Below are 24,402 nucleotides of genomic sequence, written 5' to 3' on the forward strand. Positions count from 1 at the left end.
ATTGTCGGCCATGGTGGTGGGTCGTGCCCATGGTAAGCTTCTGCAGTGTTTCCATGTCTGTCAATCATATGCTGCTTCTGTGTACCACACACGATACGTTCACATCCCAGGGAGCTTCAGTCTCAGCAGTAGCCATTCTGTACCTAAGGCGCCGCGATTCGCTGTGCAGAGTTGCGTCCCTTGGGCACGCCAGAAACCTATGATTGGGGGTTCGAATCCAAGTTTGCCCCAGTTATGTTTCTAGGTTTGTCAGGACAATACCCATGCTCGCGGGTTTCACCGAAGTGGTAAACGTCTGAGACCTGCATCACTTGAGGCTTTCCTCCAACATTAAGGAAACACGCCATGATATAACTGTAATACTGTTAAAAGCGGCGTTAAACCCAACTCACTCACTCGCTGTAACTGAAGACAAATGAATATAAAATATATTAAAGGGCTGCCTTGTAACATTTCTTCACTACAGAAACTTCATTCAGAATGTTTTGGAAGCTGAATACTTAGAGAGTATGTATAGGGTATACATGTGTTATCATTTTTCTCGTATAATTTTTATACCGGAACATATCCCGAAGGTTATGAGCAACAAGACAGACAGCAGAAACTCCCTGTGGTGTGAATGTGTCATGTGAGGGGATGTTTATCATGTTTATTACATGATTTGTTTTTCAGAAATTAAATATGTATAATCTCATTGAAATTGCCGTACATTCATTTCTTACATGTTTGTGATAACTGGCAGTAAATATAAAACTCCAGAGACTAATCAGTCTCGATTGTCTGCCGAAAAAAATTCCTATGAGTGTAAAAGTCATATATTATTTGACAATTGTTCCGCAGTTAACTGATCGGTGTTTTCCTGACATGTTTGTGACGTGTTATGGTTGGGCATGGATGTGAAATGTCTGTATGTTTTTTCAGATATAAACCCCTACAAGCCTAGCTATGAATTCCCCTCCAAGGTTAAAGGTAAATTTATTCATGTGCCTGCTTTTGTCAACTTAATTCTGTAAGCAAGCTTGAAATTAGCAGCTATCTGCACCCAAACTCTATAGCATCACGATATGGCCGCGTCATTGTTAGTAATCACCAGTTGACAATGCTCCGATCATTTTGTGAAGACATCAATGTGAACAAGCAGTTGACTGAAGAATATGGTGTGTTCATGGTGTATGTAAGGATTTGCTACCAGTGATCTGTCATAAGTAATTAACAAGACAATAATATAAAGAATGGGCAGTGTTAACTGGACGAGTGAGGATTTGCTCTCAAAATTAGAAATAGGGGGCTCTTATTAGAATGGTATTTTGGTGAAAAAAAACAGAGTTGAAAGATAAATTTCGTGGTTAATGCTGACAGCCTGAAATGTTTATATATGACAGATATATTTTTCCGGAATTTAATTGCCCATAATTAAGGGTTCATTTAACACACGAGTGCGTATTATACATGAATAAATAAGTCTTGTGTACATTGATCAATCCGAAAGGGGTGCTAATTGGGATTGTTCACAAGCCAATATATTAATAAATATCGCTGTGGGCGCTTATTAGAGCAGGGCGCTTATTACGTTGGATACGGTTATGTGTTATGTGCAGCGGCACCTCCATTTCAAGGTATGTAAAGGAGCTCTGTGTTTCCAGATGAATCTGGGTATCGGTCGGAGCCTGAAGGGAGGTACAAAGACCTTTACCGACCTCGGTACCGCAGCGAGTCGGGCAAGAAGGAGCCTCGTCGACAGTAAGTACACCCAACTGCTACAACTTCATGTCATGCACTGCACGGGACCAATAACTAAAACCTTGAACTTAAGATAGTTTCACCAACTGAAAAACACTATAATTTAGGAATCTGTATCGCTGGATGATATAATCCATATGGTGTCTGTTCACTGTGTGCCAACTGACTATATGGGCAACAATGATAAGATGCTTCACTAAAAAGGAGGCGACAGTACTTTATCCTGAGATAATGTACACTTTTTGAGCTATGTCATAATTAGTTGACGTCATGAGCCTGTTCACATCACTCCCCCGTGATCTGACTCACGTATCTTTGGTGACATTGTTCTATCATTCCTGTCAATCAAGATAGCGCAAGCACATCAATATTATCGAATGAAATAGTTTCTTACAGCAAGTCTGATAAAATCATTATGGGGTTGACAATCTTGAAAAGGAAAAACAACCACAGAAGTTTTAAACAGAATTTATTAGTGACAGTTGCCCCATAAGAAGTTTAAAACTCCTCCTTTTTTAACAAAATGTTTTTTTGCTGTGATGTCATTAGCCATATTGTGCATTAACTTATCAAATTTGTGGGCCAATCATGGATAAGTTGTCATTACAAGATTTAATTATTAAAATAGGAAAAGTGGTTTGATCTGGTTATTTCAAGATATTAAACTGGTTTGTCATAAATCATGCATGTTGCCACCTTGATGAATTGTTGTATTGTAACCACAATAATAACACAACCACAAGAGCATTTTGTTTGTATTCAACCAAAACAAACATTACAAGCCAGAACAGATGTGTTTTGTCCAAAGTGCCAATAATGTATTGATTCGTCATCATGTGTTTGTGGGTGTTCGGTCCAGCATGATAGAGTTGGTGAAAATTTCCACTTCACTCAGTGTCATACATATTAATGATTTGGTTTTATAGGCTTATATTATTTTAATGTCCTCATAATCATTCATCAAATCTGAATTGGTTGGCGAACACATTCCAAAGGTAGCTTAATGATTGAAGCATTAAATTTGTCAGCCAGTATGTAGCAACAAATCATACCTGGCTAATACCAGACAAACTTTAGGATGAGGCCTGTAAATCAGTATGAGTTAGGTGATAATTACTTAATTATTATATTTACATGCAATATTTTCAAAAGAGTGAGACAGGAGGCACATTAGTTTTATATTATTTTTATCAAATATACTGGTGAAGGCACCGATGTTTGTAAACTGTGAAGCAGTTGAAGGTATATCTCATTAGAGAAGTAGAGAAGTGAACATGTATAGTGAACATCTTCAGCTGTAAATACTGCGGGACAACAAAATAATGTGAGGCAGTGGTTTGTATGGAAGCAGTGAGTGAGTGAGTGAGTTTGGTTTTACGCCGCTTTCATATTCCATCAATATCACAGCAGGCGACACCAGAAATGGGCTTCACACATTGTACCCATGTCGGGAATCGAACCCGGGTCTTCGGCATGACAGGCTGTTTAACCACTAGGCTACCCAACCGCCCTTGTAGGGAAGCAGGTGGAGATGAAAGTTTAATAATTAATGTATTATGACCTGATGAAACTTTGATAGAATGTGAAGTCAGGATTTCACATTGAAGGAAATGCAAAATATTTATCTTTTAGACCGTGTAGCAATTACCGTATTTGACATAATAAGCGACCAGGGCGCTCTCAAAATTAAAAATAGGGGGCTCTTATTAGAATATTATTTTGGTGAAAAAAACAGAGCTGAAAGATAAATTTCGTGGTTTACGCTGACAGCCTGAAATGTTTATATACGACAGATATATTTTTCCAGAATTTAATTGCCCATAATTAAGGGTGCATATTACACACGAGTGCGTATCATACACGAATAAGTAGTACTTGTGTACATAGGATCAATCCGAAGGGGTGCTAATTTGGATTGTTCACTAGCTATTATATTAGCAAATATCGCCGTGGTTGCTTATTAGAGCAGGGCGCTTATTACGTTGAATACGGTATGTAGATGAAAAACAAGAGAAATCTTCACCATAGAGTCCTGAATTAAATAACTGCTGATTAAGTCAGCATGTCATCCCTTGTTACAGTCGGGGACAATCCCGAGATAGCAGACATTGTTGTGTACCATGATAGGGGTGATGACTGTTAGTGTGGCCACTTCATGGTCTCTTAATGAAACTAACTAATTGATGAGTGTAAGATAACAAGCTTGACAATCCTAATTAACGTTCTCAGATCTAGCCTGATAATGAAGACACTTTGTCATCTGAGAAGCATTGCCAGACTGTAATATTTAATCATGTGGAAGTTGAATCCTTTCAAGCTTAACTAAACATCCAATTTGAAAATTGAATGAAGTAACCCTGACACGTACAAGATGTCCGAAGAATGGAATCAAGTTTCAAACATCTTAATATTTCATGTTGCTCTGTGCTTAAACCTGGATGAGGACTTAGTGAAGGGTGGTTTCATTCCAAACCTTATTTTTATTTCCAATTCATCATTGAAATTAATATGTGATCATAGCAGTGTTTTGTTTGATGCTATTATAAATCTTGAAATGAATTCCTACCATTTTATGTAATACTTTGCAAGAAAGAAAGCTAAATTATTGAAACTGAGATAATTACATGTTTAATACAATGGACATGCAGCTGTATGATAGGAAGAGAGATGTACTGGGTCACTTGTGTAGAACTGTAACAGTCTCTTGCTCAACCAGTCTGGAAGACCTCCACGTACAACTTAATGTCAGATATTCATAATAACGTGTCTGTAACTCTACTGGTTATAGTTCTGTAGAAGGCAGACAATTCATAAATCTCTTTATTATCACATCTTTCCAACAGCCATTAATTTTTTTTGAAGCACTTTTACTTAATAACAATCTCATTAAAATCAGACCTTAGTTCTCGCTACCGCTAAACAAAGATCTGAAGACATCCCATTAGGGGTCACGTCAGAACGACCTTTCATCCGACCAATCAGTGCGTCGCTTACCAGATTATGAAAGTGACAGTCTGAATGGGATTTCTAATCATGCAATCTCGAAAACTTTAACATGGGGTATTCCGAACGATAATTATGGGTTTAAGGACTAAATCCTTACAATCTAGACCATCTATTAGCCATTCCAGAATGTTTTTTTTGTTCAGGTTTCAAATTTGTAATCGAGAATTTGTTAAAATATGTTTCGAAGCGTAGTCGCCAATTTGAAATTTGTGCCATAAAGCACGAGAAAGCTGCCTTCTGATTGGTCATTCTATTGGTCGGTCAAAGTTCGCGCAAGGTCGGTCTGATGTGACCTGTAATGGGATGTCCTCAGATCTTTGTTTAGCGGTAGCGAGAACTAAGATCTGATTTTAATGAGATTGACTTAATAACAATGGAGATCAAAGATAAAATATGAGATAATTGGCCCCGATGTTGACTAATATCTAGTCTCTGAAATTGTTAAATTATCTTAATAAAAATATAATAAAAAGGAGCCCAGAGACTCTTCATTGTCTGATACTGCAGTAATCTAGACTTGCCAAACATATGGATATATTTGTATCAGGGTCTGTATGACAGAAGATCTGGGGTAGAATAGGTCTTCAGCAAACCATGCTTGCCGTAAAAAGCGACTATGTTTGTCGCAAGAGGCGAATAACAGGATCAGGTGGTAAGGTACATGTCATCGTATCTCAACTGCATGGATTGATGCTCATGATGTTAATCACTTGATTGACTGGTCCGGACTCGATTATTTACAGACCGCCGTCATATAGCTGGAATATTGCTGAGTGTGCCGTCAAATAATCAAACAAACAAACAAACAGTGTGGTATGACAGGCTGTTGGTAGTGTTGTTGATAGAAAATGTAAGTCACAGGTCAAGCAAAACAAGTTACACATTGTTTCTGCAGTGGCTCATGATCAATTTGTATTGCAATAGACATGTTTTTATTTAAGATAATAAAACTGTGTACAAAAATATTTTAAAAATGTATATATAATGTTAAGATGTTCATATAATAAAACTAACTTTCAGATATTTATTATTTTTCATATTGCAGCATTATGTTTAAGCTAAATGACCTTTGAAGGTTTATATTTTTGTTCTTTCTAAAGGTCAATTGATATATATAAGTCAAAAATGATAATAACTTCAGTTTACTTATAAACCATGATGTGTTGAATGTGTCAGTGGTTTACATGGGGAGTAACTGATGGGTCTCAGTGACTAATGTCCTAAAATGACAGCAAAGCTATTATATTATGGTAACATAAAGTGAATCCGCAACACCATTAGTGTGAAGTCATCATTACAAGAATTAAAAATTAATCATATATATCGGTTATTTCAAGATAATAAACTGGTTAGTGATAAATCATGTATTTTGGCACCTTGATGAATTGTTTCATTGTAACCACGATAATAACCAAATAACAAGAACATTTTCTTTGTATTCAACCAAAACAAACATTATGAGCCAGAACAGATGTGTTTTGTCCAAAGTGCCAATAAAGTATTGATTCGTCATCAGGTGTTTGTGAGTGTCCGGTCCAGCTTACACTCTGTTGTTGGGAGTTGGGGAAGATTTCCACTTCAATCAATGTCATACATATTAATGATTTGGTTTAATAGGCTTATATTATATTAATGTCCTCGTAATCATTCATCAAATCTGAATTGGTGGGAAGATGCATTTCAAAGGTAGCTTAATGATTGAAGCATTAAATTGTTATTTCAGTCAGAGGTGGTACGGTGTGCTCCATGTGTGGGTAGGAGATAGTGCTGAGGGGTCAGTGGGGGGATGGGGGTGGGGGAACTTTTAGTCTACTGAGATGATGTTGATTTCTCTCTAATTTCAGCATTGAATTTACGAAATGGATATTTTGTTCAATACTCAAAAAGCCGGAATGTATGGCTGCATGTTAAGGTTCTTTGGACTAATTTCATTGACTTATTTACCCATAAATGGACATTCTACCAGGAATATGAAAATACTTGAATCTGACCGAAACATCTCTCATTGAAACAGCTTATTTGATGTCTGTATCACTGCAGAAGCTACTATAGAAAAGTACTTTCTCAAACATGGCAGGTACCTGTACTTATTCCAGATAAGGAATTTACATACAAATTAACATACAATCATTTCTATTTTACTCATATTTTACGTTTTCATTTGTAAACGAATGAGTGTTCACATTGGGTTTTGAAAATGTCATAAGGTATTTTTGTCAAAAAAAAAAAATTCTTATTGTGTCCTTCAGGCACCAGGAACTTATTTTGATATTGCCATTCCAATTATACCCATGCCAGAAGCTCTCTGATACTAGGAATTTCAAACCCTGTATTATCCTCATGTTATTGGTTTTGGGACGCTTAAAACATTCGTAGTTTTCTCCCTAATCACAAGAACAACTGTTAAACATCTCACTCACTTATGAAGACAACTTTATCTTTTAAAAATCCATAATCTGAGTGTTTACAATGTCTGTGTGATGCCACACCCTTCATTACAGCGTGAGCAATCGCAATAAACATGGCCGTATGAAAAACATATCATGTCCAAAAACATATGATCCAATCATACTTTAACTATATGTAACAATATTTTACTATACAGTAAACTACGGTTATAACGAACTCAAAGGGACATCGAATTTGGTTCGTTATAACCGTAGTTCGTTATAAGCATATATTCAGCATAACTACAGCAAATAGTTGGGACCAAAAAGTGAGTTTGTTACATCCGTCAGTTCGTTATAAGCGTGTTCGTTTTAACTGTAGTCTACTGTATGTTGAAATCATGTAGTATCATCATCAAATTTGTTTTCATAAAGATTTAAATTATTTTATGTAATTAGGTATATATCAGCTATATTGTAGGTAGTATGTGATGGTCCCAACTGCACTGTGTATATAGTATCTGTATGTGTCACTGTTTCTCTCCCTGCTGCCAGTTCAATACCCACACTACCCAGGTATATTCTACACCGATGTCTAGTGGCGCATGAAGCATGCTGTAGCATTATAGGCATGAAGACATGAACCATTTTATTGATTACAATTTCTTCATTGTTTGTAGCTATGTATAAGGGCTACTTCTTGCCCTGCTCGTCTTTTGTTCTTGGTGAATCTGTATTCAGTATGTGAATGAGCTAGAGGTAAAATTGAAATGCCATGACAAACAATAAAAACGTTATCCATAATTTTTTTTATATAATCTTCTTGCCTCTTCTTAGTGTCGATCAAAGAATTACTGTAGGCATATTCTTCTGTTTTCCTCCAATGGAGAAAAAGTATTTAATTTTCAGTAGTGTTTATCATACTGTTTTATTTTCAGAAATTTAGGAACCTTATTTTTTCTTTTTTTAAAAATTATTTAATTAAGAAAAATATAAGTGTTTTTTTATAATCCCTATTTTCATTTTTAAAATCCTTTTGTGGAATGATGTGCCTGATATTAGTTTTATGTTAGTATTGTTTATGTCTTTTCATTTTCTGTTGTGTTCTGAAACAGTGTACATGTCATTATTGTTGTGCCTGTAATATGGTCACTGCTAGTCTAGATATAGAAACAGTCCAAGAACTATGTAAGACTTCCTACCAATTAACTGTAAATGTGAAAGTTTTCCCAAATTTGCCCGAAGCCAACCAAGGTTGAACCTGAATTTCCTGTACGTATGTTACAAAGGTACAAATCACTTACTGCCCATGTCAAAACATATTCTGACTATTTACTTGTTAATTCACAGCTTCTGGACTCCGACCCACGCCAAATCCTCAATCGAGGTTTACAGGAACCAACCGAGAAGTATTATGGATTATGAACCAGGATTTTCGTCCATTGCACTGCGGGAAGCAAAGACGGTAAGTTTTTTTTAATACAATTTCATGTTTTAATTTTGGACTTTTTAAGCATGAATTTTTAAATCTTTTTCATGTTTCCATTATAAGTTTTAACATTGCAACTTGAACTAAATGCATTGCATCCAATTCATTGTTTTCTTTTCCATTTGTCTAATCAGAGCCTGTTTAATTAGCATGTTGCAATTTATCTTTGACATTGTTCTGAGCTTTTAAAATGTGTGTGATGTATGCAAGAGTTTAAGATACTGAGGACAACCTATGTTTGTAACAGCATGCTAAAAATAGAGACTTCAACATGCGGCGAGGCAGGACTATGTATCTGATCGTAAATAACCAGTCAATTATTGACGACAAAATACCTAAGTGATATTTATTGAACCAACTGAGTTTACATCATAGAAATTTGAAACCACTCACTCGAGAAATTACTTAGGGAGGTTTGTTCGGATGACCTCACATCCTTTACCATTGAAATGTTCTTTTTGCTAAGTAAATATCGGCAATGGGGTGACACCCAGATAAGATCAATATATTGTTCGGTCAATCAACACGTGGTGGCCATTCTTCACAGGTTTCTATGGTAATCAATGTTCAGCTTTGTCTGGAGTTATAACAGGCTACACATGTCTCCTGATCTCCTCAGACATGTGGATGAGCTTGTATAACACTGATCAATACTGATTGGCTGGTCAGATGTTACGGAAGATAAGTTCCTGTTTATGGTAAACAGCCAAAATAGCTGTGAGTAAGTAAGTGAGTGAGTGAGTATGGTTTTACGCAGCTTTTAGCAATATGCCAGCAATATCACCAGACACCAGAAATGGGCTTCACATATTGTACCCACGTGGGTAATTGAACCCGGGTCTTGGCGTGACGAGTGAACGCTTTAACCACTAAGCTAACCGACCGCCCAGCAGAGAGAAACAAGATGTACTTTTCCCTATATATTACCCAAAAAACAAATTTCTTTATAAGCTGTCCAATTATTTTTCATGTTCTTTAGATTAAAACCTCTATTTTAGGAATATTATGTCTGTTCTTATGAAACATTAAAGAATTTGTTCACCATTACAAGTGATAATAAAGGGAATAATAATAATAGGAATTTTACGATCAGATTTATGTTCCATTTTCCATATTAAGTTTTGTTTTTTGTTGTTTATTGCCACACTCAGCAATAGTGCAGCTATATGACGGCTCCATATTAAGAATAAACCAATTCAAAATGTCCATTTTGTTTGGTAATTGTGTACCAGTGATACATTCTACATCTTCCGATAGCTACCTCATGCTAGAGTGTGTAAGTGTAATGAGTTTGCAGTGAACAAAGACAGGCTCGGCATGACTTCGTATTACCCAGATAAAAACACTACGCCTACAGCTGCGGCCTATTATGTAGGAAAATGAACAAAATCAATAACTTCTATTGATTTCAAGTCTAGCCTCGTTTGCATGTGACTGTCGCTGGGAGATGCCATTTGTGTGTGTGTGCAGGTAATGCTCGTTAATTATAATCAAGGTGCGTCTACCTTAGTGTGTATTGAGCATGCTCAGGATGGAACACTTGTGTTGATGCTCGACAGTGCATGTACGATTTGAGATTGGAGTGTGTGCAGTTGTCATGCTCCACTAGTGACTGTTTGATGTTCGGTACCTGTAGAAATTCCGGCCCAGAGCTCAAACCATCAGTTCATTGAGGGATAAAAAGAAGAAGAAGGTATTGGCTGTATGTTATAGCTTGTGTGTTATGACAGTTCGGTCAGTCTGACGGGCGTGACGGTATTGTCACGATTTAATCGGTCACATCTGACCTCGCATACTGACCAGGTGACAGTGTGTCAAGCCGAATGTCTGACCCTGACAGCTGACCGAACATCGTGTGCTAGTTGGCGTTATGCTTGCTTACATTTTAATATTCAATTTTCACTTCTAATATATTCACTTGTTTGCCTGTTTTTCTGTCTTTCTTAGATTTGAGTGAGATGTCTTTTCTGTTGTGAATCTTTATTTTCCTGTTTACACAATATACTCTTAGGTAAATGTAATATGAGGTATTGCTACACAGATGATAAAGCTCGGGAACATTGAGCAGAGAGGTAGCTTGTGGTAGACATTCCCCATGGTGTGTTCTTCCCATTGTTACACGGATGGTTGGTCTTGATAGGTTTAGGGTATGAAACATCTCCCAACTATTCAATGGTCACAGCAGGATATGTATCCAGACACGGTTAGAAAAGAACACTAGATATTGTCAGGTGTGATTCACCTGTAGCTCAGACGCATACTTGACAAAGCTTTGTATATTACCGGTAATGATCACCATCTCTGACACACTGATGGTGTAATGGTAAAGCAACAGGAATTCAATACATGAAGGACTTCTGGAGCCTTTTAGTTATATCTTTGTGTCAAGGGTTCTGGACCTGGTAACTCAAAGCAATCTTAGCCCTTCGATGCTCGTAAGCCTATGTTAAAGTATGGGACTTACGATCACCTTAGCACTAAGATCGCTTTGAGGAACGGGGCCCTGGTGTTACTGCTGACAGGAAGGTATCCTTGGAAGTGTCATGTTGCTAATTGTAAAGTATGTCTTGTGTGTCTATAGCTTTACATGGCAATGGATTATATGCACAGTGTCTAGGGCCATTATAACTAAAACCATAGCTTCAGTGGCTGTTTTTAATATGCTTGAATTCATATTTTGCGTAGGCGTTAAGCTTGATATTCTGTTATATGCTGAATAGACTTTCTGGCTTTGAAAAACAAGTGGACCAGACAATCCAGTGATTAATATCATGAGCATCGATCCACGCAATTTTGATTGATGACATGCATCAACCAAGTCAGCGAGCCTGACCACCCGATCCCGTTAGTCGCCTTTTATGGCAAGCATTGGTTGCTGAAGATCTATTCTACCCCGGATCTTCACGGATCCCGCTGATATTGTAATCACTTGGCCCCAATGGCTGCTCAGTGTTCTGATATTGTTGGGTGAACGCCATGGAAGACCATTGCACACTTGTGACCCAGCTGATGATGCTGAGGGATGCCCATGCTTTCAGCCACTGGTTTACCTGCTTCAGGTTGACCAGAGTTAGTGAGTTGGGCTTACACAGCTTGGAACAGTATTTCAGTTATATCACGGCATGTTAGCTTAAAGTGTTTGAAAAGTCGAAAGGGATGCAAACATTTCACAATTTTGTTTCGTGAAACCCACAAGCATGGGTATGGTTGACAGAGTATAGTGACTGGTGTAACCCTCACCCACATCAATAAATACATCAAGTGTCTGATATTTCTCTTGTAATATGACCACTGGAATGAATACAAATTATTTAATATTTTCTAGTAGACGTTGTCCATAGTCCTTTGTGTTCTTTCCGTTCTTTCTTTTTCTTTATTTCAAACTCTAAGTTTAAATAATAAAATTACAGAATTCTCAAACCAAGAAACTCTTGTATGCATATTTTGATGACCTGGTATTTGGGCAAGCCAGCTTGGCGGGGATGGTCCACTTATGGCATATGCATATAAGCTGCTCTTGTTTTGCTCTTCTGTAGTCTCACTGGTTCACTGACCACACTACACTGCACACTTCACGGGGACGTTGAGAGCTTGTACTAACACTGCCACTTAGGGTTCGACTTTGTTAATTATGAAACTCTTAAGTCATTACCATGACATTTCACTTCAGTGAACAATAGTTTAAATAGATTTTACCTTTTCTTTGATTGCCTCCCTTGGAACAGGATAATACAACAGAGGTAAATAACCTTTAGAAGTTTTCTGACTCCTTGATCCATGCAGATCAATTAGTTTGTTTTTCTGTGTTTAATATTACAGGTTTAATCTTGCATTGTCTAAATTTCGATACATATTTATCATGTACAGATTAACATGTTACACAATTTAATGGATGTACATTGTAGTTACAAGAGCTGAAGTGCAGCTTTGCCATACACAAAAATTGGAAAAAATTTAACCTGTATATCCTTTAATTTCATTTTTAAATGCTGGAATGTATGTATGGAATGTTATGACCCATTAGATAACTATTTTATCTAATTGTAGTCCAACCTTTCTTTCAGAGAGCCATCCCTTCATGTTTGAACATGTGTGTTATTACCATGAATACATGCACATACATTTACTCCAATGGTATATAATAATCTGTTGCAGGGTATCGTTCACAACCCTCCCATTGAGAAGCCCGGCCAGTTCAGCAACTAGTAAGTACACTGATGCTTGTGCTCCCCCTCCCTCTTGTACAGGTGGTTGTTGCAGGTGGGGATCACCTGGCCATCATGGAGGCCTGTCTACCTTGCTTCCTCTCAATAGGACATGCTTCACACTCAGAAGCACTTTGTGCATGACTTGCAGCTGACTGTTTAATATTGATTGCATTGTTACTGGTTTCACCTGTTTGCTCGTTGTCAAGATGGTGATTTCAAGGGTTAAGATTTATAAGGTGTTTTTTTAAATTTAAAAAAAAAGTACATTTGTTCGTGTTCGCAAAGTTGGATTTTGTTGGAGGTGATGTAAGTTAGATTTTTGGTGTCCTGTTTTCGTGATCTTCCAGTTGTCTTCAGTGCTGCCATAAACTGAAGTACCAGGCGACTAACGGGATGTAACTTAGATTGTTGGTGTCCTGTGTTCGTGATCTTCCAGTTGTCTTCAGTGCTGCCTTAAACTGAAGTACCAGGCGACTAATGGGATGTAAGTTAGATTGTTGGTGTCCTGTTTTCGTGATCTTCCAGTTGTCTTCAGTGCTGCCATAAACTGAAGTACCAGGCGACTAATGGGATGTAAGTTAGATTGTTGGTGTCCTGTGTTCGTGATCTTCCAGTTGTCTTCAGTGCTGCCATAAACTGAAGTACCAGGCGACTAACGGGATGTAACTTAGATTGTTGGTGTCCCGTGTTCGTGATCTTCCAGTTGTCTTCAGTGCTGCCATAAACTGAAGTACCAGGCGACTAACGGGATGTAAGTTAGATTGTTGGTGTCCCGTGTTCGTGATCTTCCAGTTGTCTTCAGTGCTGCCATAAACTGAAGTACCAGGCGACTAACGGGATGTAAGTTAGATTGTTGGTGTCCTGTGTTCGTGATCTTCCAGTTGTCTTCAGTGCTGCCATAAACTGAAGTACCAGGCGACTAACGGGATGTAAGTTAGATTGTTGGTGTCCCGTGTTCGTGATCTTCCAGTTGTCTTCAGTGCTGCCATAAACTGAAGTACCAGGCGACTAACGGGATGTAACTTAGACTGTTGGTGTCCTGTGTTCGTGATCTTCCAGTTGTCTTCAGTGCTGCCATAAACTGAAGTACCAGGCGACTGACGGGATGTAAGTTAGATTGTTGGTGTCCTGTGTTCGTGATCTTCCAGTTGTCTTCAGTGCTGCCATAAACTGAAGTACCAGGCGACTGACGGGATGTAAGTTAGATTGTTGGTGTCCTGTGTTCGTGATCTTCCAGTTGTCTTCAGTGCTGCCATAAACTGAAGTACCAGGCGACTGACGGGATGTAAGTTAGATTGTTGGTGTCCTGTGTTCGTGATCTTCCAGTTGTCTTCAGTGCTGCCATAAACTGAAGTACCAGGCGACTAACGGGATGTAAGTTAGATTGTTGTTGTCCTGTGTTCGTGATCTTCCAGTTGTCTTCAGTGCTGCCATAAACTGAAGTACCAGGCGACTAACGGGATGTAAGTTAGATTGTTGGTGTCCCGTGTTCGTGATCTTCCAGTTGTCTTCAGTGCTGCCATAAACTGAAGTACCAGGCGACTAACGGGATGTAACTTAGACTGTTGGTGTCCTGTGTTCGTGATCTTCCAGTTGTCTTCAGTGCTGCCATAAACTGAAGTACCAGGCGACTGACGGGATGTAAGTTAGATTGTTGGTGTCCTGTGTTCGTGATCTTCCAGTTGTCTTCAGTGCTGCCATAAACTGAAGTACCAGGCGACTAACGGGATGTAAGTTAGATTGTTGGTGTCCTGTGTTCGTGATCTTCCAGTTGTCTTCAGTGCTGCCATAAACTGAAGTACCAGGCGACTAACGGGATGTAAGTTAGATTGTTGGTGTCCCGTGTTCGTGATCTTCCAGTTGTCTTCAGTGCTGCCATAAACTGAAGTACCAGGCGACTAACGGGATGTAAGTTAGATTGTTGGTGTCCCGTGTTCGTGATCTTCCAGTTGTCTTCAGTGCTGCCATAAACTGAAGTACCAGGCGACTAACGGGATGTAACTTAGATTGTTGGTGTCCTGTGTTCGTGATCTTCCAGTTGTCTTCAGTGCTGCCATAAACTGAAGTACCAGGCGACTAGCGGGATGTAACTTAGACTGTTGGTGTCCTGAGTTCGTGATCTTCCAGTTGTCTTCAATGCTGCCATAAAGAAGCCTGTCGTACCAGGCGACTAACGGGATCGGGTGGTCAGGCTCACTGACTTGCTTGATGTATGTCATTGTATCCCAATTGTCTGGATCGATGCTCATGGTGTCAATCACTGGATTTTCTGGTCCAGACTCGATTATTTACAAACTGCTGTCATTTAGCTGTAATATTGCTGAGTGCAGCGTTAAACAACAAACAAACAAACAAACAAACAAACAAAACAAACATAAATATGTTTGTGATCTATTGCTCATTGTGAAAAACAATGTTGCTGCATATTACACAGTGTGTTTGTTAATGAAGAGTACCAAGATGAGTTTGGTTCAGATTTCCGATGAGGCCTGGTAGATTATGGTTAAAGCTTTAGCCCATCACGCTGAAGACCTTGGTTCGATTCCTGACATGGGTACAATGTGTGAAACCTATTTCTGGTGTTCACTGCCATGGCATTGCTGGAATACTGCTAAAAGCAGCAAAAAGAACTTGCTAACTCATTCTGATGACAATCTGAAGATTGATGCATTTACTGTGATGTATGTTGGTGTAAGATAAAGGCATCCAAATAACATTGCGGCCCCATTACCACACTCAGTTGGAGGTGTTTATTGTAAGGTGAAATCCTTCATTTACTGTTATCAGGAAAACTCTGTCTCAGTTACATTGCACTAATAAAAGCAGCTGTTTCTGCAGCACTATGAAGTTAGATGGGGAGGTATTGCTTTCCATGCCATCTGTATGTTAGACTTGTTAGTCATGCATTGTGGTGCTTGCATGGGCAGCAGCTGGGCCGCGTGTCCCTGACATTGCGCTGCATGTTGTGGGTGTGTCATTCGGAATGTCAAACTGGTACAAGCCTTACATAGAGCTGGTGAACAGCTTTTTATTGTCAACATTTATTTTTTATGGTTGTTCTGATTCCTTTGCCACCTGATATGTTGTATCAATGTTATTTTGTCATCAATGGAATTTTGAAAAAGTTAAGTGCATAGAATTTTATAATCTTTTGGTATTCCAGTGTCTATTTGTGACATACTAGGACAAGTAGGGGTTTACTTACAAACCAGGGTCATGGTGGCCCAGGGGTCTGAGGTGATACAAATTGTGGTGCACAGTTGTGTCCCTTAGTGGTGCCTGGTTGGGCTCTGATGAGTCCAAATTTACTACCCAGGTACCAATCCCCCTATTACCCGACCCTACCCAGGTACCCGTCCCCCTATTACCAAACCCTACCCGGGTACCCATCCCCCTATTACCTGACCCTACCCGGGTACCCATCCCCCTATTACCCGACCCTACCCGGGTACCCATCCCCCTATTACCCGACCCTACCCGGGTACCCATCCCCCTATTACCTGACCCTACCCGGGTACCCATCCCCCTATTACCCGACCCTACCCGGGTACCCATCCCCTATTACCCGACCCTGCCCGGGTACCCATCCCCCTATTACCCGACCCTACCCAGGTACCCATCCCCCTATTACCCGACCCTACCCGGGTACCCAACCCCCTATTACCCGACCCTACCCGGGTACCCATCCCCCTATTACCCGACCCTACCCGGGTACCCATCCCCCTATTACCCGACCCTACCCGGGTACCCGGTGAAGGTCTCAAGAGATAGGTACAAAATGTCTGATTGGAAACGTTTGACGGTACTCCTGTCAAAATGTATTTAGATACATGTATTAAACGATCTGGTCATGCATACAATGAAGTTGACTGAAACTTTATCTTTATTCAAACAGACCTCAAAAGACACTTGGGTGAGATTCTCTACCTAGGTACTTCTTTTAACATAAAAGTATTTTACAGCACATTCATAGGCCTGAAGATCAAGTGAGTAGAGACAAACTAGCAAATCTAGGTATTAGAATCATCTAACTACCCCCACACACTGATTTGATGTCCGAGATGTGCATATACATTGCAGGGGACAGTGGGGTAGTCTAGTGGCTAATGCATTTGCTTGTCTCACTGAAGGCCCTGGTTTGATTCCCAACATGGTTGCAATATTTTAAGCCCATAAAAGCAGTGAAAAATTTCAAACCTTCTCACTGCCTCAACAGACCTGTGAAGATCCGGGGTAGAATAGGTTTTCAGCAAGATTGACATAAAAGGCGACTATGCTTGTCATAAGAGGCGACTAACGGGATCGGGTGGTCAGACTGACTTGATTGATACATGTCATCATATCCCAACTGTGTAGAACGATGCTCATGATGTCAGTCACTTGATTGTCTGGTCCAGACTGGATTATTTACTGACCGCCGTCATATAGCTGGAATATTGCTGAGTACGGCGTTAAACAACAAACAAACGACACTGCCTCAACCTTGGAAGGATTCACTTTATAGCTGTTGTCCGTGTTACATAAAATTCCACAATTGAGCTGCCCCAGCACAAGTGGAGAAATGCTTGGTCTCCTTTCTTAATCAGGCAACATGATCCGATGACTGAGACAAGAGACAATAGCTGATTGCATGAGCCGTGTCAGGTTTCACTGCAATAGGTTCATGAGTCAAGTTACTTGGGCACATAGTTTTTGATTCCAGTTAGGGAGGAGGTGACAATCTTGCCGTCTGGTCATCTTGGGTCCAGATCACAGACACTTCTAGTGGTCACTTTGGCTTGTCCAAATATTTAATGTCCGTGTGATATGTGAGGTATCAATATTTGGAATACATATGAAGTGACCAGGGGACATCTGAGAGTTGACCGGTTCGCACCTAAAATGGAGGTCGGGAGCAGATAGTCCTGTGTTCTGGGATAAGACTGTGATGTATTCTTACCGCTACTACAGGTTTGCCTTTCAAATCTTCACGTTGTAAAATTTGTTGGTAATTATGTGATAGTTGACCGATATTCTTATGTGTAGTTTCTTTTTATCATTTCATTTCTTTTTCAAATACACAAACCATACTTTTACAGAATATAGTCATGTGTAGTTTTGATTTAATGTCATACTAACGGGATCGGGTGGTCAGACTCGCTGTCTTGGTTGATGCATGTCATTGTTTACCAATTGGATCGATGTTCATGATGTCAATCACTGCATTGTGTGGACCAGACTTGATTATTTACAGACCGCCATCATATAGCTGTAATATTGCTGAGTGCAGCATTAAACAACAAACAAACAAACAAACAAACAAATAATGTCAATGAAATGGTCTTGAAGCTTGTCAGGATATGGTTGGTTTCAATGAATTCACAATATTTTCCCTTGTTAGTTGTGACCATGTGACTTTGGAAACACAACCTGCTTGCGGGAACATCTATATATATACCAAGGAAAGTGCTCTGTAATGATATTCCGTTTATCCAGAAATTTGTTTTGCCCAGACAATTAACAGTGTTTCACTGTACAGTGAAATGAGTTATCACTCATTATATCCTTTGTGCTAATACAGAACACGGTATTTTCTATCCAAGGTGATGGAAACCTCTATTGTTTATCAATAAAGACCTTCAGATGGAAGTAGCGTAAATGACTCGCAGGACAATTGATATTGGTAAAACCTATCAATATCGCATACAGTAGTAATACTGTGCCTAGGAAATGGTATATTTGGTACCAAGTCTTTCTAAGGACCATCCACAGCGATATTGATGAACAGGGATTGTTTTGTGACAAATAGATTTTGAGATTGTTGGAACATTTAAGATGACATGAATTGGGATTCACAGAAGAAATACCTCCAAATAAACAAGCATTCATTTCATGCGGTGTTATAAATACATGTTTTTCCCAACCCATTGCCTTCTTCTGGCGCTCTGTGGGCGTACAGCTTGCAGGCAGTATTTGTCACAATTGCTCAATATTTATCTAAGGCAAACAGTATTACTCTCACAGGCATCATGTTGACAATATCAGCTATTTATGATGTACTGGCCTTGGCTATAATACACTACAGCTGCTTCCGACACATGTCTCATGGATGTTCGTTACTAATCCAATCCATATCTGGCTTGTTTTAACTTGTGGATTTTACGTTTTTCTTGTATTTTCCTAAAGGGTGGAAAATATTTTTTCGGCTGTCATTTGTCTATAAAGTTTCTAAATCGCAGAATGTCTTGACAATGTTTTGTGATAAGCCATGCAGCCTAATACTGTCCTCACCTCCATGGGGATTCTGGAATATCTTTAGTTCCAAGTTAGCTGCACTTATTGTAAGAGTAAAAGTGATTGGGTGATAGGTCTTTGTGATGGACACCTCCGTGGTGTAGTGGTAGAGGGTCTGACCGGAGAATGGAAGGTAGGGGGTTCGATTCCCCCAAAAAGTTCAAAGATAGTAAGTTTGTGTTTGTTTGTGTGTTTGTTGTTTTACGCCGCACTCAGCAATATTCCAGCTATACGATGCGTTCTGTAAATAATTGGGTCTGGACCAGACAATCCAGTGATTGATATCATAAGCATTGATCCAAGCAATTGTGATCGATGACATGCATCAACCAAGTCAGCCAGCCTGACCAACCGATCCCGTTAGTCGCCTTTTACGACAAGCATAGTCGCCTTTTACGGCAAGCACGGGTTGCTGAAGACCTATTCTGCCCCGGATCTTCACGGGTCAGATAGTAAGTTGTTACCCTGTCTGGCGCTCAGCATTAAAGGGTTTAAACAAGGACTGGTCGGCTCTGACTCGGTATACTGTGTCTGTGTTGGGCATTCATGTTAAACTGTGTCATGGTATCTCAGTGGCCTGGCACAATGATATCAGCATTATCCTGGACTTGTACAAGCAGCCACACACAATTACACATCATGCACATTGCTATATAAGTGCAATAATCTTGAATGAGATGTGACATCCCATTTCACCACACCGCACCACACCACTTTGTGATGTGGCTGGTTGCATGTCACTGTTCTAATGACGTGAATCGTTGCTCATGTTTTCAGTCACCAGTTTCCCTGGTTCAGTTTTATTCACATGCAAGGATATAGTTTGCAGACTGTGGCGCTACACAACAGTCAACCCTCACTAACACATCCCTGTAACATGTTAGGAACACTAAATCTGGTATGAAGCTGAGTCAGTAGCTTTCAAGGAATGTCTGTTTGTTGGTGACTTAATACGTTTTCAGGCCAAGTTGATTATTTTACTTTTAACTGTCTTCTACCATTGAAAACTCACATGTGACCCGTAAAGATCGGGGGTAGAATAGGTCTCCAGCAACCCGGGTGGTCAGGCTCGTTATCATCACATCTCATTTGCATGGATCGAGGCTCATTGTGTCAATCACTGGACTGTCTGGTCCTGCCATGATTATTTACAGACCGCCGTCATATAGCTGGAATATAGCTTAGTGCTGCATTAAACAAACAAACAAACAAACAAACAATCAAACCTCACATGTGGAATGGAATCAAGATCTAGTGCATGATAAATGAACACCCTGCCACTTAGCTGCCATGTTCCCTATGACTGTTGAATGCAGTAGTTGAAAAGTTAAGGTCGAAATTGACTCGTCAAAGTCTTCTTTTGTGTCAATGTTTGTGTTGAGTCTCCCTTTAATCTTCAGATGAACTTGTATGCACCCAATAACATACCAGTTTATTGATAGAGGTTGAATGTACATTGGTTGAGTGAGTTCCTACTGATGCAACTACAAAACGATAGGCACATAGCGCAAGCGAAATATATGAGTCAGTGATCATTAGCAATTGACGATGTTCAAGTTGATAACGGCCAATACATTTCACTAGTACTAGTCTACAACAATATACATTTATTGACATAGTTAGAGCTTTGTAACTTCAGCTGGGTGTCTGCTTTATCTGTTAATAGTCAGTAATTCTGATATTGAGGTCATTTTGGCTGATATTTCATCAATAAAGTATTACATATGGACAAAGGATCCGCTATGAAGAGAAACATTTCAGGATCACAGTACACAATACAGTGTGTCCTAACCAGCCGAGCATAACTCTTGTGCAGAGTGTACGTAAGTATTGAATATTACGCTGAGGTATGCTCTAAGAACAGATGGAAGTGGCGTACTGTGTATTGTAAACGTTCATGTTTAATTAACAACATTACTCCCGAGTCCATAAATTGATTTTTATGAACGCTTAACAAGACTTGACCTGTTTTGTCAGCTTGGGTTGTCAGTGAAACAAAAAGAGTGAAAATTCCACACATAAGTTGTGTTTGTTCCCCATCTGATGAGACTTGCCTGGCTTGAATCCAACACCACAATATCAGTCTGGATACTGTCACCTTACACATATAAGCTCAACTCACATGACACGGCCCAGCAAAGGACCCGATTGGATTTCACCCTGCGACAATCAGTTCCTCATGTTGTCTTTCAAATGCAAATTCTGGAGGTCAGGGGAGGCAAGAATTAGACATTGTGAGAGTAACTGGCCCTATGCGTGTGTACTGAAGAATTATTGACCTAAATTTGGCAAGGCAGGCGGGAGTTTACTAGAGTGAGGCGTGCACTAGGATGAGGAGTAGCATCTCGTGGGACGACTAGCTTACAACTAGCTGAGACGGACATGTGGTGAAGGGACGCTTGTGGGAGGGTTCCTCTGGCGTAAATACGAGGACTGAGTAATTACAGGACTGTCCTGTGGTGATACGTGGATTAGTTACCTTAACGAGAAGATAATGAGGAGGAGAACATGCAACAGTTGATTGAGTCCCTGTATAAGCCCAGGTGAGGAGTTAGCGGAGGAGGGAATTGGGTAGTGGTCAGAATACTATGTTTCTGTTTGGTAGAATACAACATGTGTATGCGTATGTGTAAGGATTTGTTTGAAAGGTATTTGCTTGGCATTCAAATGAATTACTAGACTTAGGTTTGAAAATTTAGTTATGAATTTGATCTGTCAGATTGTTTGAGGTTCCTTGCAGAAACTGTATGCTTAAGGATGTGACCCGTGTGACTCTGCCGTTGTTTTGTGGCATTGCGGGATATTGATAGAACCACAGGGTGATTGTCGTCATGGAGTGGTAATTGATATTTCCAAGGACTAATTGTTATTTAAGTGTGGTGTAATGATACGTTTTTTGATAGTGTGTTGGCACATGCTGTATTAGAAGCATGACTATCGGTTATCTGTGACAACTAATATTGCAAAATGGAAAAACATGTGTGTTTTTTATTAATTGTAAATATTTACCAGGAATGTGTGGTTAAATTACCTCCAGTTTGGCATGTTTGTTGACATCAGACAACTCAACAGCTGAAATTTCAGGTTAATCAAGAAAAACATCTTACTAAAACCTACAAACACGGCAACTCCGTTTTGCATACATGACATGAAAACCACAGCAAGCTAACGCCCCCATAATTTGTTCACCCAAAGCAAAGATTTTTATTTTACGAAAGGGATTAATCAAATGATTCATAAACAACAGGTGTGGCTGTGTAATTGTGGTTTCATGCATAGATGATCCTATGTTGTGTACTGGTATACATGTATGTAGAAGAATGTGGCAGTAGGTAAAATGTGACCTACATCGTGTTTACCTGGGTAGCCTACCTGGCAATGGACAGTGTGGGTGGGAGGTTTACATATTTACATTTTCTCGACGTCATGCCATGTTATTTCTAAAAGTGGCGTCTTTGGTGTCAGATGGGCGACATTTGTTTGCCTGGGCCCACTTGCACAAAGCGATCTTAGCGCTAAGATGATCGTAACTCCCATACTTTAACATAGGCTTACGATAGTCTTAGCGCTAAGATCGCTTTGTGCAAGTGGGCCCTGGACAGTATTTGGCATTTGTTTTATGTACTGTTATATGTTTGTAGTCTTTTAGGTGAGGTTGGTTAGAGTTAATTACTGTATGTATAAATACTGGAGTATATTTAGTTCTGGGTCTATTTAGAGCATAATTAGTTTATAAATTCATGAGAGTATTTACCCTTGAAAGTAATTTTACCATATGGGAGTTTGTATGGAAGTGTACAAAATGTATTTTCTGCATTAAAGATATATGTGCTTATCTGCTTCAATTAGGTTATTTTGTTATTCAAAATATATATTATAAAATATTTCATAAAAATGAAAATCATGAATTTATAATGTTTCTTTCATAAAACTTTCTCAAGGAATATGAAAGTAATTTGGAAAAAGAATTAGGTTCAATGAATTTATGTTCTTAGAAACAAATGCTCATGGAAATAATTTTATAATCTTAAAAATCACACAAATATTTCACAAGGTTTGGTTTTGTCTGAGCATCTTGAGAATCTAAGGCTCTTCTAACATTCTTGTACAACAATGCGGCATTGAGATGAGAAGGTACAACCCACAAAGCCAGCGACCATGAGGGGCCTGACTGACAGAGTGACTGGGGAATTACCTGGAAGCTTATCTTAATATTTATGGCATCTTATCTGTCTCCTCTTGTCCACTAGAGCGGTCAACTGCTGACCAGCTGCCACATCAGACTTTGTTTGGTTAAAGTGTTTGACTGAACCAATCTCTGGGATTCAAATAGCTTGGTTAACAGGCATGACAACAATGAAAGTGACTCTGACGCAGTGAAAACAGAAGAGACTTATCGTAACTTGATTATATTCAAGTTAATAATGTAGCAATCTATCATGGCAATGACATGTTTGAAAACAGGACACCTTATTGTCGGAATGACATGTTTATCACCCCATACGACACAGATTGCATTTCCAATGGAAAATTTTCCAGTCATACCAGCATACAATTTCCTGACTGCAAAATCTTGCTTTTTTAGACTAATGATGTTTTTGAAAACAACAGATCCTTGCTGTAACCATAACCTGAAACTATAGACCTCACAGCATAGCAGACGCCGTGCTTGCTTAGCCAACTGAATATTTTCCAGTAATTTGTCAATTATCAGCTTAAAGTGCATAGTGGGTATCCCCCATGTGCCATTTCCTGAAACTACACAGAGAAGTCCCCTTCCACATGGCCTTACATTGTGTGGTTGTTTGAAAGCTCCATCACAGTACAATTCAGAATGTCCTGTTTTTGTGTAATACCTTGGTGATGTTCGGATGCTAATATTTGAAACGTGCCTTCGTCTTTGTTTTGTGATTCCTTCAGGCTGGCAAGCTGGGCAAGAGGTTGGAAGGCATTGTCAGGGCAGTGAATAGCTTTTTCAACAATTAGGATGGTTTTTAGTGTGTGGTGATTCATGATCGTGACGTTTTTGCAGACAGTCGTGGAAGGTATGGTGTCGGTGTGTAACAGGTGTTGAATATGACATGACATGGACGGCATGAGTATGTGTCACATCCACAAAATGGTGCTCTTGTAACACCAGCTACATGTATGTGGGGTGATGAAAAAAATGTTACATTATTCATGATTGATTACATTTGATAGTCTGACAGCTGTTTGTGTGTTGGTCATTACTGACACATTGAGTGAGAAGAGTGAGTGAGGCTTATGCTCCTTTTAACAATATTCTTGACATATCACA

General features: G+C 39.3%; 1 pseudogene; it reads left to right on the top strand.

Moving 5' to 3' along the window:
• Positions 1-24,402, top strand: part of LOC139468289 (uncharacterized) — a 187,658-nt pseudogene that overhangs the window by 126,951 nt on the left and 36,305 nt on the right.

Source organism: Haliotis cracherodii, unplaced genomic scaffold (assembly GCF_022045235.1).
Source record: "Haliotis cracherodii isolate W230 unplaced genomic scaffold, xgHalCrac1.p SCAF_2, whole genome shotgun sequence".
NCBI lineage: Eukaryota > Metazoa > Mollusca > Gastropoda > Lepetellida > Haliotidae > Haliotis > Haliotis cracherodii.